An 11,109-nucleotide genomic window follows, 5' to 3' on the forward strand; every position below is an offset into this window, starting at 1 on the left:
ACAAAAAATCAAGGCCGCTCGTATGATTGGATCTTGAAAGAGCACAAGCGTCGCTTCACCACATGGTTCAAGAACCAAAACCTTCCGAATGGTGAATCTGTAGATAAAAAAAATGTGAAAATGTTGGCTTGTGGCCCATCAAGTTTAGTTATGTCATGGCAAGCGTATGACATTAATGGGTACACATTTTATACAAAAGCAAAAGACAAGAAGAGCACGACCCAAAACAGCGGCGTTCGAACAGAAGCCTATGACACAACAGGGGAAAAGGTCACCTACTATGGGTTCGTAGAAGAAATATGGGAACTCGACTATGGAGTGAAGCTGCAGATCCCCGTCTTTCGGTGCAAATGGGTCAAACACCCAAATAGTGTGGCGGTGGACAACTACGGCTTCACAATTGTCGACCTCAGCATTGTAGGCCACAAAGATGACCCGTGGGTACTCGTTGATCACGTCGCACAAGTTTTCTATATAATCGACCCCGCGAATGAAAAGAAGCACGTAGTTGTGCCGAAAAACAAAGAATTTTCGGAGTCGAGAATGTGGAGGATGAGGAAGAATACAATCAATTCAACGACGTGCCGCCTTTTGGAGATCCAGAAAAGATCAAACTTGTAGAAGCAACCCTCGATAGATCTGTGATGCCGTACATGCGTTTGGATGGTGTAGGGAAAACAATTCAAGGCAAATAGTGTCATGTTATGCAAATTATTTTCCAATGTGACAGTACCCTGAAATTTGTATAAAATTAGGATAAGCTTTAATTTGTATTAAGGACTTGTATGCATGATGTAAGAGAGATTTTGCTTTAATTTAGGGCATGTATATGCTTTAATTTAAGATTCTTTAATATGTAATAAATATTTAAAATGCTTTAATATGTAATAGAATAGTATTTCCCAAACAAGCAAAAATCATTTCACAAGTTTCCACAGGCGGTTAACGTAAAAAACCGCCTGTGGAAATCATTTCCACAGGCGGTTCCTTAGGTGAACCGCCTGTGAAAATGAATTTCCACAGGCGGTTGGCTTAAGGAACCGCCTGTGGAAATCGTTTCTATTTATATAACCGCACACGGCCCCAAAAACCCTAGGGCTTTGACAAACCTTCGACCGCACCGTCAAGCTGTCCCTCCATCCGCTGCTCGTGCTCTCCCTTTCCGCCGCCCGCGCTCTCCCTTTCCGCTGCTGCCCTCGACGAGGAGGACCGTGCCTACGCCGAGGAGGAGCCACCGCTGTGGAGTTGGACCATGCCAACGCCGAGGAGGAGCCGCCGCCGTCGAGTTGGACCACGCTGAGGAGGAGCCACCGCCGCCGGTGAGTAGCTCCATATCCCCCTCCCGGCCGAGCCGTCGTAGTCGGTTCTCCGGCCGGCCGTGTGATGCCCCGCTCTTCTTTGTGAAGCCGGCCATCGTGCCGTGGTGATGCCGGCTGTCGGAGGATTAACTCCAGTCGCAGGGATCCCGAGAGACCCCTTTTTAGAGATTCGGCCGGGGGATGATCCTGAATACGTTCGTCGGAGAAATAAATGAAAATGAATGCAACAGCCGGTGGTGGGGGTGTTGACCTAGTGCAAGAAGAAGTAAATGCACCGGAATTTAGACAGGTTCGGGCCGCACAGGGGCGTAATACCCTACTCCTGTATGGATACTATAACTGTCCTGACGAAGTCCCTCAAGGAAGTTGCGGGTTACAAGAATGTTGGTCTATCTAAGAGCTTGGGGCTTCTTGTTCTTCGGCCGGGACTGGGCTCAGCCTTCCTTACAGTGTTCTCGTGCGCTGTGTTCTTTTCACTTGGTCTCTATTTTTCTATTCTTCGTCTCTTCTCTTTTTCGCCCTCTTTTGCTTCTGTGCCGCCGGCTGCTTTAAGTACCCGCCGGCCGCGACATGCCCCGAACGGAAGGAGGGGGCTCGAGTTCTAAGACGTCATAAATGGAAAGGGCGTCATCATTTCCTTTGGGCGAAGTGACCGGGAGTGGAAAATGCGTCGCACGCCCGGTCATCCGTCACCATAAATGCCTTGGCAACGGGCGCCGTGGAGAGGGCCCATCGGGCAGCCGCGGAGCAACCCAGTGTGCCCGTCCTATCTTGTTCCCCTGCCGCAGTAGCGCGACAGACAGAACGCCTTGGTTCTTACGACGTTATCCCGAGACAAGCCGGATGGCATGGGACGGGACCTGTGCAATTAATAACCCCACGCCTCTCTGCCAAAACATGGCAGGAACTGACGCTGAGCGCAGCGGGAGCAGTTAGAGGTGACAGGCCACGTACGCTCATTAAATGCAGCCTCGGGCCTTTGACTGGTTGACACCTCATCGGTAAGCCCCTCGGGGGTCTTTCTGGGTCGTCGGGGTACAGATTGCTCGGGGGGTACTGTTCACGTCCCCGAGCACTCTCTCCCGAGAATGCCTTTCCTTGTCCTCGGGGTGCCGAGTGCTCGGGGGTACTGTTCACCTCCCCGAGCACTCTTGTACGGACCCTCGGGGAACCGAGTGCTCGGGGGCCGCCGCATGCAGCCCCGAGCACTCTCTCCCGAGCACTCTTGTACGGAATCCTCGGGGAACCGAGTGCTCGGGGGCTGCCGCACGCAGCCCCGAGCACTCTCTCCCAGAACTTAGCTCTCCTGATCGTTGGGGGACTAGGCTGCTCGGGGGTGACCGTACACCTCCCCGAGCACTTTCTTCCCGGTACTTGAGTTCCGTGGATCATCGGGGAACTGGGGTACTCGGGGGTCACATGGCCCCGAGCACCTTCTCCCGGGACTTGACCTTTTCTCATCCTACAGGAGAGACCTCGCGGGATGGCTCCATTTGGCGGATGGCTGGCCTGGCCTCGGAATTCGGGAACCCTCGGTTCCTGATATACCGACACCGGCCATCGTGCCGTTGGGATGCAAAAGTATTTATGGATGCTTTGATTATTAGAAATCGGATCCTGCTTGGACTTCCGGTTAAGTAGTTTATTATCCGACCGGCTCTATTTCTGCACGGCTTACTAGCTTATACAGTTCTGATGCGTCTCTTATGTTTCAATATCGATCCAATCAGAATGAGATATTAAGCAGTATAATATGAATATTGTGCGCTAACAAGGACATTAAATTAGTGATACATTTTATCATGTCACACATGTTTAAGTGTCAGTCAATACAAATTCTGAATCAAAAACAGAAATTACACAATGATAGTTATTTGACGTTAATAGTGTATTACATATATCTGCAGAGATAAACATTCATGAAATGGCATACTGACAACATAATAGAAAGCATGCTATTTTTGTACAATAATGATGATAATTTGGTTCTCAACACTTAAATGCTAAGAAATAATCAGGAAGAACGACCAATGGATGAAACTTGAGAGGCGTATCTAACGTGGCAGACCGGTAGTTGACAGAAACTCTTCCTCTAAGCTGTACAACTGTTGGCTATATTTGAAGTGATGCAAATTTAGATTTTTTGCCAAAATTGATAACTGATAACTGATAGCTATTTATATATGTTTCTGTTAGCAAGGATTGCATCTCGTCATCTTTTCCAACAATACCTTCCTTCATTTCCATTCTTTTTGTCCTAAAAAATTGTAATGACATCTCCACTTGCTTCATAGTAGGCCTTTGGCCACCTTGGAGTCTCAAACACATCTCCACAAGAGTGGAAACACATTTAATCTCTTCCTCAGACGCTTCCTCAAGAACATGAGTAGCTACTATCTCTGTGATAGGCCTAGTCGTCATCTCCCGTAGAAAGTAGTTAGACAAGTTTTGCTTGATGCCTGACTCACTTGTAAGAATAGGCTCCTTTCTAACAAGCAATTCCAAGAGTACCACACCGAAACTATACACATCACTCTTATTTAATTGCCCAGTATGGTAATATTCCGGATCTAAGTACCCAAATGTGCCTTGGACATTTGTATCAATATGTGTTTGATCAACTGGAACCAATCTTGAAGAACCAAAATCTGACACTTTAGCGGTGTAGTTAGAATCCAAGAGGATATTAGATGACTTCACATCACGTTGGAAAATAGATATTGAGGCTGCAGAATGAAGATAACAAAGAGCTCCAGCAGCTTCTGCAGCAATTCGGAGACAATCGTCCCATGATAAAAGTAATTCATTGCTTGAATCAGCATGAAGGATCCCGTACAGCGAACCGTTAGGGATAAAATCATACACCAATAGTGGGACCTCAGTCTCAAGACAGCATCCAAACAGCTTTACAATATTCCGATGATTTATCTGAGAAAGAATTGCAACCTCATTGATGAACTGATTGATCTCACATTCCTCAATTTTCTTAGACCGTTTTATTGCCACCACATGTTATTTGTTGCCTTTTCAAGCTCCTCCAAGGAAAAAATCTTTGTCTTCTCACAAGCATTTTCATTGGATAATATTAATTGTCCCAGAAGTAGACCTTGGTTTTTCCAGAAATACTTCCGTCGTAGTCGCTTTTGGATGTTTCTTCTCCATCTACTGATGAGGTATATCCCACTTACACCAAGAATTAGCACAGTAAAACCACTGATCAGTCCACCCATAATACCTGAAATTTTGGGTGCAGGAACATCCTTTTATCCTAACATATTCATGGACTCAAGTACAGTTATCTAACAAAAGTTGTCAAGACGTGGGGCCCAGTAAATATTCCACGACTGTTGAATTTCTTTATGTAGCTTTTACAGTTTTGTCAACCTTTTCTTTCTAATATAGGCACTTAATTCACTAATCTATAAATCAGAAAAGGGAACATTTTAAAGGAATTATGTCATTGATGGAGACAAAAAGAAAGTGATTGCAACGATGCCAGGATAAAAATATCTTAAGAGTCACAACAACAATATTCTATTCGCAAATACATAATATGTATTTTTTATCTAATTGCTTTGATTTACAGCAAATACCAAAAGATTTAAACATACAGCAAATTTATTTTGTAGGATAGCTTGAACGTGTATATATATATGTATGTATGTATATATATGTGTATATAGACACTCATATATATATACACTCATATGAGTGTATATATATATATGAGTATATATATATATGAGTATATATATGAGTGTAAAACCATGAATCGTGTTTATCTGTTGAAACATAGTATATAGAGTCAGAATGTCTTTATACCTATTGTTGTAACCCGTACGCATGGTCCAATAGTGGCATTGACTCGGGTACCAGTAGGACAAAAACACTGAAACCCGCCTTCTGTATTGAGACAAGTTCCATAGCATGGGTAGTTATTCGCACTCGTCAATATCTGCAAACACTTACGGACATCGTTGTGTGGCAGTATCAAAGCAAGGAAACCAGCAGTGTGTGCGTCTTATCTGACTAGTTGAAACAGAAATACATCTTGTGAAAGAGAGGTGTCAAATTGTTGGTCAATCTTAGAGGAGAGCAAAATAAGGGAGACACACACGCACCTGATCTATACTAAAAGTTACCTTCTCATATACATGAGAGAGTACTGTCTAGGAAGACCACTTTTTGAAATTTGGCTCCATATTTTTCATCCAATAGATCGATGGTGCTTGTTCTGCATTATAAGAAAGATGAATACAATGTTTTGTGGGATACTCTTTGCATTCGATAATAGATATGGTTTTGCTTATGAATACAATGTTAGTATATTTCTTTGTCCGAAGTGTAGCCTGATGACTCTGGTGAATTAATTTTCCAAAGTGTAGTCATGACATATTTATGCATTCAGCCGTACAGATTAGTTGCTGCCTAGCTTAAATAATATTTGCATCAAAAGCAATCTGATCTTTGTTGCATCTTGCTTCACAATAGCATATTGGAACGAGAAATTTCATTGATGTACCATTGCATACTTGTTAGTTTTTTCTAGGCAACAATAATCCAGCAGTCGATTAAGTACTATGGGGCAGAAGAGGACAGTAACCCCTAAGAAACCAGAAGCAAGCAGGATGTCGGATGTTGCAATAGAGGCCTCCCCGGCACAGAGGATGCTAGCAATAGAGGCCTCCCCAGCACAGAGATCGCTTGCAGAAGAGGATGGAAGCAGGAGGTCGGATAGGGGCCCAAGCCCTCACCATCCGTCCTCCTCCGACAGCAGCAAAAGCTCGGGCTCGTATCACAGCCCGAGCCCTGTTCCGTGCGATCGGGAGATCCGATGTCGGGAAAGTGATAACGACTACGATCCCGCTGAAGAGGTATTTAGTTGATTCAATGCATTTTATACTTCTTAAATGGAGGAATATATTCTGTTCATGTCAACTCTCCTTTTTTTTCTCTCTAGAGGGTGAGGGTGCAAAGATCTTCGCGTCGATCATCTGCGCCACAACCCACCGCTACATCTGTGCCCGAAACTTCGGGTCCCTCTGGGCCGACACTGAAATGAAGAAGGGGCGAGCGTAGCAGAAACAAGTTGCCGTCCGACATTTATACAATGACACAGGTCGGTGTTCAAGGGGAGCCTGTTGCACCTCGTGAGGCCTGCGCCAAATTCCGCAACAATTGCGGATTCCTTGTCAAGGAGTACATCCCAATCATTGTAACTGATTGGTGGTTGGTGTCGGATGAGACGAAGGAGTTCCTGTGGGCAACATTGTAGAGAACCATCCGATTCCCCTTGGGAACAGAGGAAGCAGCCAAACAGAATGCATTGAAAACTATGGGAAAGAGCTTCCAGGGCTGGAAGAGTGAGCTCAATAAGGAATTCATGAAGAAGAACCTGGTACCCTTTAATAAATACAGAAATATTACGCCAGAGCAATGGGGAGAGTTTGTTAGGTAGAAGACCACACCTGATGCCATCAAATTGGGTGAATCGTTCAAGCACCTTGCGAAGAAGAACAAGCACCACCATCACCTGGGCTCGTCTGGGTACGCCCCCAAAATTCCTAAGTGGAGGAGGCAAGAAGAAGAGGCTGCCCGGGCTGGGAAACCCAACCCTTTAGAAAATTGTGATGAGTGAAGTAGGAACTGGGTCTACGCTCGGTCACAACGAACCGAGTTTGGGGACTTAGCCTTCAATAGTCTCGAGACCATGGAGGTGACCCAGACCATCCAAGGGCTTGCTAAGGAAGGGTCTCTAGAGCCCGACAAGGAGAATGACCTGCTTACCAAGGCCCTGGGGAACAAGGAACACCCGGGTCGCACTCAAGGCATCAGATCAAAAGTGGGCTGGAAGCATGGGTTCCTAGACGCTGCAGGCCAGTACAAGACCCGTAATAGATATAAGAAGACCCTAGAGGAACAGATACAAGAATAGGTTAAGGTCGAATTCATGAATATGTGGAATGAAAAGGAGAAGGAAAGGGAGGCATTAATGCTGATAAAGCAACCAACTAGCCCAGGCTTTCGGAGCAGCGTCGGGTCCACACATTTCGATAGCCAGAGATATCCTGTGGATGAAATCACAGAGGCTACCCCTTGCATTCTTCATGTTCCGGTCGGCAAGGGAGACTTCACTATCGAGGCTGCCACTGGCTAGGCCATTCCAAGCCGTGTGTTTCATAGTCAAGATATTCCAGCCGGTTATACCAAGGTACAAGTGGACTCGATGCAGCCGGTTTTCATGAAATACAAGCTTGAAATCAGCACACCTGAGGGTATTGAGATTCTCGATGAGGCTGTTGGCAACTTCATTCTGTGGCCCAGACGGGATATCATATTCAGCTGTTAGAAGTCACAATCGCCAGCGTCACGCCTATCCCAGCGCCCAGCATCTCTGCCTCAGGCACCTCTACCCCAGAGCCAACCCACTCCGCCTCAGACACCTCTGCCCCAGAGCCACCCACTCCGCCTCAGGCACCTCAGCCCCCATGCCAACCCTCTCCGCCTCAGGCACCATCACCCCCACACCCGGTATCTCCGCCTCAGGCAACTTCACATCGTGCTTCAACGTCTACAACTCCGGCACCTCCGCCTCCAGTGTCTCCGACTCCGGCATCTCCGCCTCTGGCACATCCATCACCTGAGCATCGGAGAGTTCCTAAAATGATTACCCCATATGAGAAGATTGATCTACCTGATCTGATGAAGAGATGGCTTCTGTCCTCATCAAAATCAAAGGCATCATCCGCTCAGGAATCTCCAACGAAGGGCGATCTCACGAAAGAGAACGTCAAAGCATTAAGTACCTCACAGATAGATTTCGTGCCTACACTGGATGTTCCCGAGAAATATGAGCATGGCAAGCCATTTCTGCCATCGTTTCAACTCCAAGAAGTTTCGTGGGAGATGAGGAAATTCCAAGAATGGTACATGAGGGCATGTCGCGTGGGGCTCTCCATAATCACTGCTTCTGTCCCCACTATCGTTTATCTAACCGGAGACAACTACCTCATGTTGGATTTTAAGGACATACACGCTTTGTTCCGCCTCGAAAAACTCGACGTCAATCTTATAAGTGTGTGGTGCTTGTAAGTGCGTACAATCTACCCCTACGTTCATATATGTACCAATGTATGCTATAGAAGCTAATGACTATTGACTTGTTCTGTAGGATACAATTTAACGATGTGGAAAAGTTGAAGAGGCCTGTCGGATTCATTGATCCGCAACGAATTTCTTAGCCCAACATGGTCGTGAACATAAGGACTGATGACCCTAGGATTAAGGGGAAGATTAAAAAGGATAAAGCATGGGTCATAAAAGAAGCAACCAAAACAAAAAGGCTCGAAATGTCAACCTACATAGGAAGGGCTATACTAGAAATGCGGGACAAGGACTGCATCTTCGCTCCCTACAACTTTAAGTAAGTGTGATACATTATGAATCTAACATAAGTGTTCAACTTAGTTGATCGATCAAGAATCTAACATAAGTATTTATGTAGCGATCACTATATTTGTATAATGCTGATGCCGAAGTCGAGCAGACTCGTGGTCCTTGACTCTGCCGATTTCCAACAAAAATCCTACCAAGATTTCATTGACGTTATACAGAAGTAAAGGAAATCCCCCAAACTTAAAATTCTTATAGATTATTTATGAATTGATAATTACTTGTTGGCATTCGAATAGAGCCTACAAGTGGTACGTAACGAAAGGTGGGATACACGATACAGACAAGCCGGATGCGATGACGGTCTGTACACACTTTTCGGTAATAACACACTTCTAATTCTTATAACCCACTATTAATGACGAAGAGTTTTATTGAACTAACGAATACGTTGCGTTTTTATTTGTAGTGCCACAAGCAAGGTTTCAATAGCGTTCTTTATGGATACTATATTTGCCAATTTCTTAGGATAAACGGGAGGTACACAACGAACCCTGAGGACGTAAGTCATCATTACGCCTGCACATTCTTATTTGGTTATTTTTCCATTGTCAGTAGTGTTTTAACTCTTTTTGTGTTTTCAATCCAGGCAAGGATGATCCAATGTGCCAACCAAGCTCTCACCGACAAAGAAATCCAAAACGTCCAACGTGACATGTGCCGGTTTATTATGCACGAAGTCATCCACAAGAACGGTAGATTCTTTGATCGCAGAGGCGAATTAGCTAGCCATCTGAGACTTTGTGTGTGGGAGAGTGACTCTTAGCTATATAGGCTTGTGATGTTGTGAATATTATTGTACTTGTGTTAAATATTGAACTATGTGATGCTATGTGTTGCTATTCATATTGTTATTGAAATTGTGTGAAATCTGGATGGAATAAAATATATTCTAATTATTTTTTTTGAAAGAAATACATACCACAGGCGGTTCTCTTACGGAACTTCCTGTGGAAATCTTTATATCTAAAGCGACAGCTAATGTGGACCGCCTGTGGAAATCGATTTCCACAGGCGGTTGACATAAAGAACCGCCTCTGGAAAACTATTTCCATAGGCGGTTTATTAAGCCAACAGATTTCCACAGGCGGTTCTTTATGTGGACCGCCTGTGGAATCAATTTCCACAGGCGGTCACTTTTGCGCATGTGCGTTGATTTCCACAGGCCTTCGGTCGCAGGCGGGTGCGCTAAACGCCTGTGAAAAGGCGTTTCCACCCGCCTGTACAGTATCATTTCTGTAGTAGTGCTAGCAATATTATTGTACATTGATGATACAATTCTCTGCATTCAGCATGATATTGTGAAGGCTAACAACCTTAAGTTGCTTCTTTACCTCTATGAAATGATGTCTGGATTAAAGATCAACTTTCAGAAAAGTGAAGTCATCTATTTTTTTTGGGGGGGGGGGGGGTTGAATCGTTAGAAGCTGAACATGCTGATCTTTTTCACTGTCAAGTTGGCCATTTTCCCATTAAGTATTTGGGAGTCCCTGTGAGTCCTAGTAGACTTCATGTTGCTGACTGGGTTCCAGTTGAGGAAAACCTCTTGAAAAGACTTGATGTATGGAAAGGAGGACTTATGTCCATTGGAGGCAGAGTTATTTTGATCAATGCCAGTTTATCTAATGTGCCCATTTACCATATGTCTATCTATCTATTACCTAAGACAGTTCATGATCATATGGACCTTGCTAGAAGAAGATTCTTTTGGTAAGGTAGGGGGACTAAGAAAAAATATCATTTGGATACTTGGGATAAGATTTGTAGAGCGAAGCTAAAGGGGGTCTTGGGATTAAAGTTCTGACCAAGTTGAATGCTGCTTTGTTATGTAAATGTGGTGGAAACTTGAAACCAATGAAGGCATGTGGCAATCCATTGTCAAGAAGAAATATCTTGTTAATTCTTCAATTACCTTAGTAAATCATAAGCTTGATGATTCCCCATGTTGGGTTGATTTGTTAAAAGTAAAGCAACTATATCTCCAAGGGAGAAAGTTCTTAGTTGGGAATGGAAAGAAAACTAGATTTTGGGAGGATGCTTGGATTCAGAAAAAACCTTTAGCAATCATTTTCCCTACTTTATACAGTATTTGCATTGAAAGGAATGTCTCAGTGTTTGAGGCTTGTGAAAACCAGTGGATCTTCTCCTTAAGGTGGTTGGCTGGGGAGCTCCAGGTCCAATGGGAGAATGTCCAGTTATGGTTAACTCAAATCTCTTTGAATAACTTAGAGGATGTGGTTCTCTGGAGTTTGACTTCTAAAGGCAGATATACTGTAAAGTCTATGTACAACTGGTTGTTGAGAGATTCTCCCAACCTTCAATCATATTTGGAAATCGA

At 44.5% G+C, this 11,109-nt stretch overlaps 1 pseudogene; it reads right to left on the reverse strand.

The window, feature by feature from the left end:
* Positions 1-3,177: 3,177 nt before the first annotated feature.
* LOC133892020 (wall-associated receptor kinase-like 22) lies at positions 3,178-4,976 on the reverse strand (annotated as a pseudogene).
* Between the last annotated feature and the right edge of the window lie 6,133 nt (positions 4,977-11,109).

The sequence above is a fragment of the Phragmites australis genome, chromosome 15 (assembly GCF_958298935.1).
Source record: "Phragmites australis chromosome 15, lpPhrAust1.1, whole genome shotgun sequence".
Classification (NCBI taxonomy): Eukaryota; Viridiplantae; Streptophyta; class Magnoliopsida; order Poales; family Poaceae; genus Phragmites; species Phragmites australis.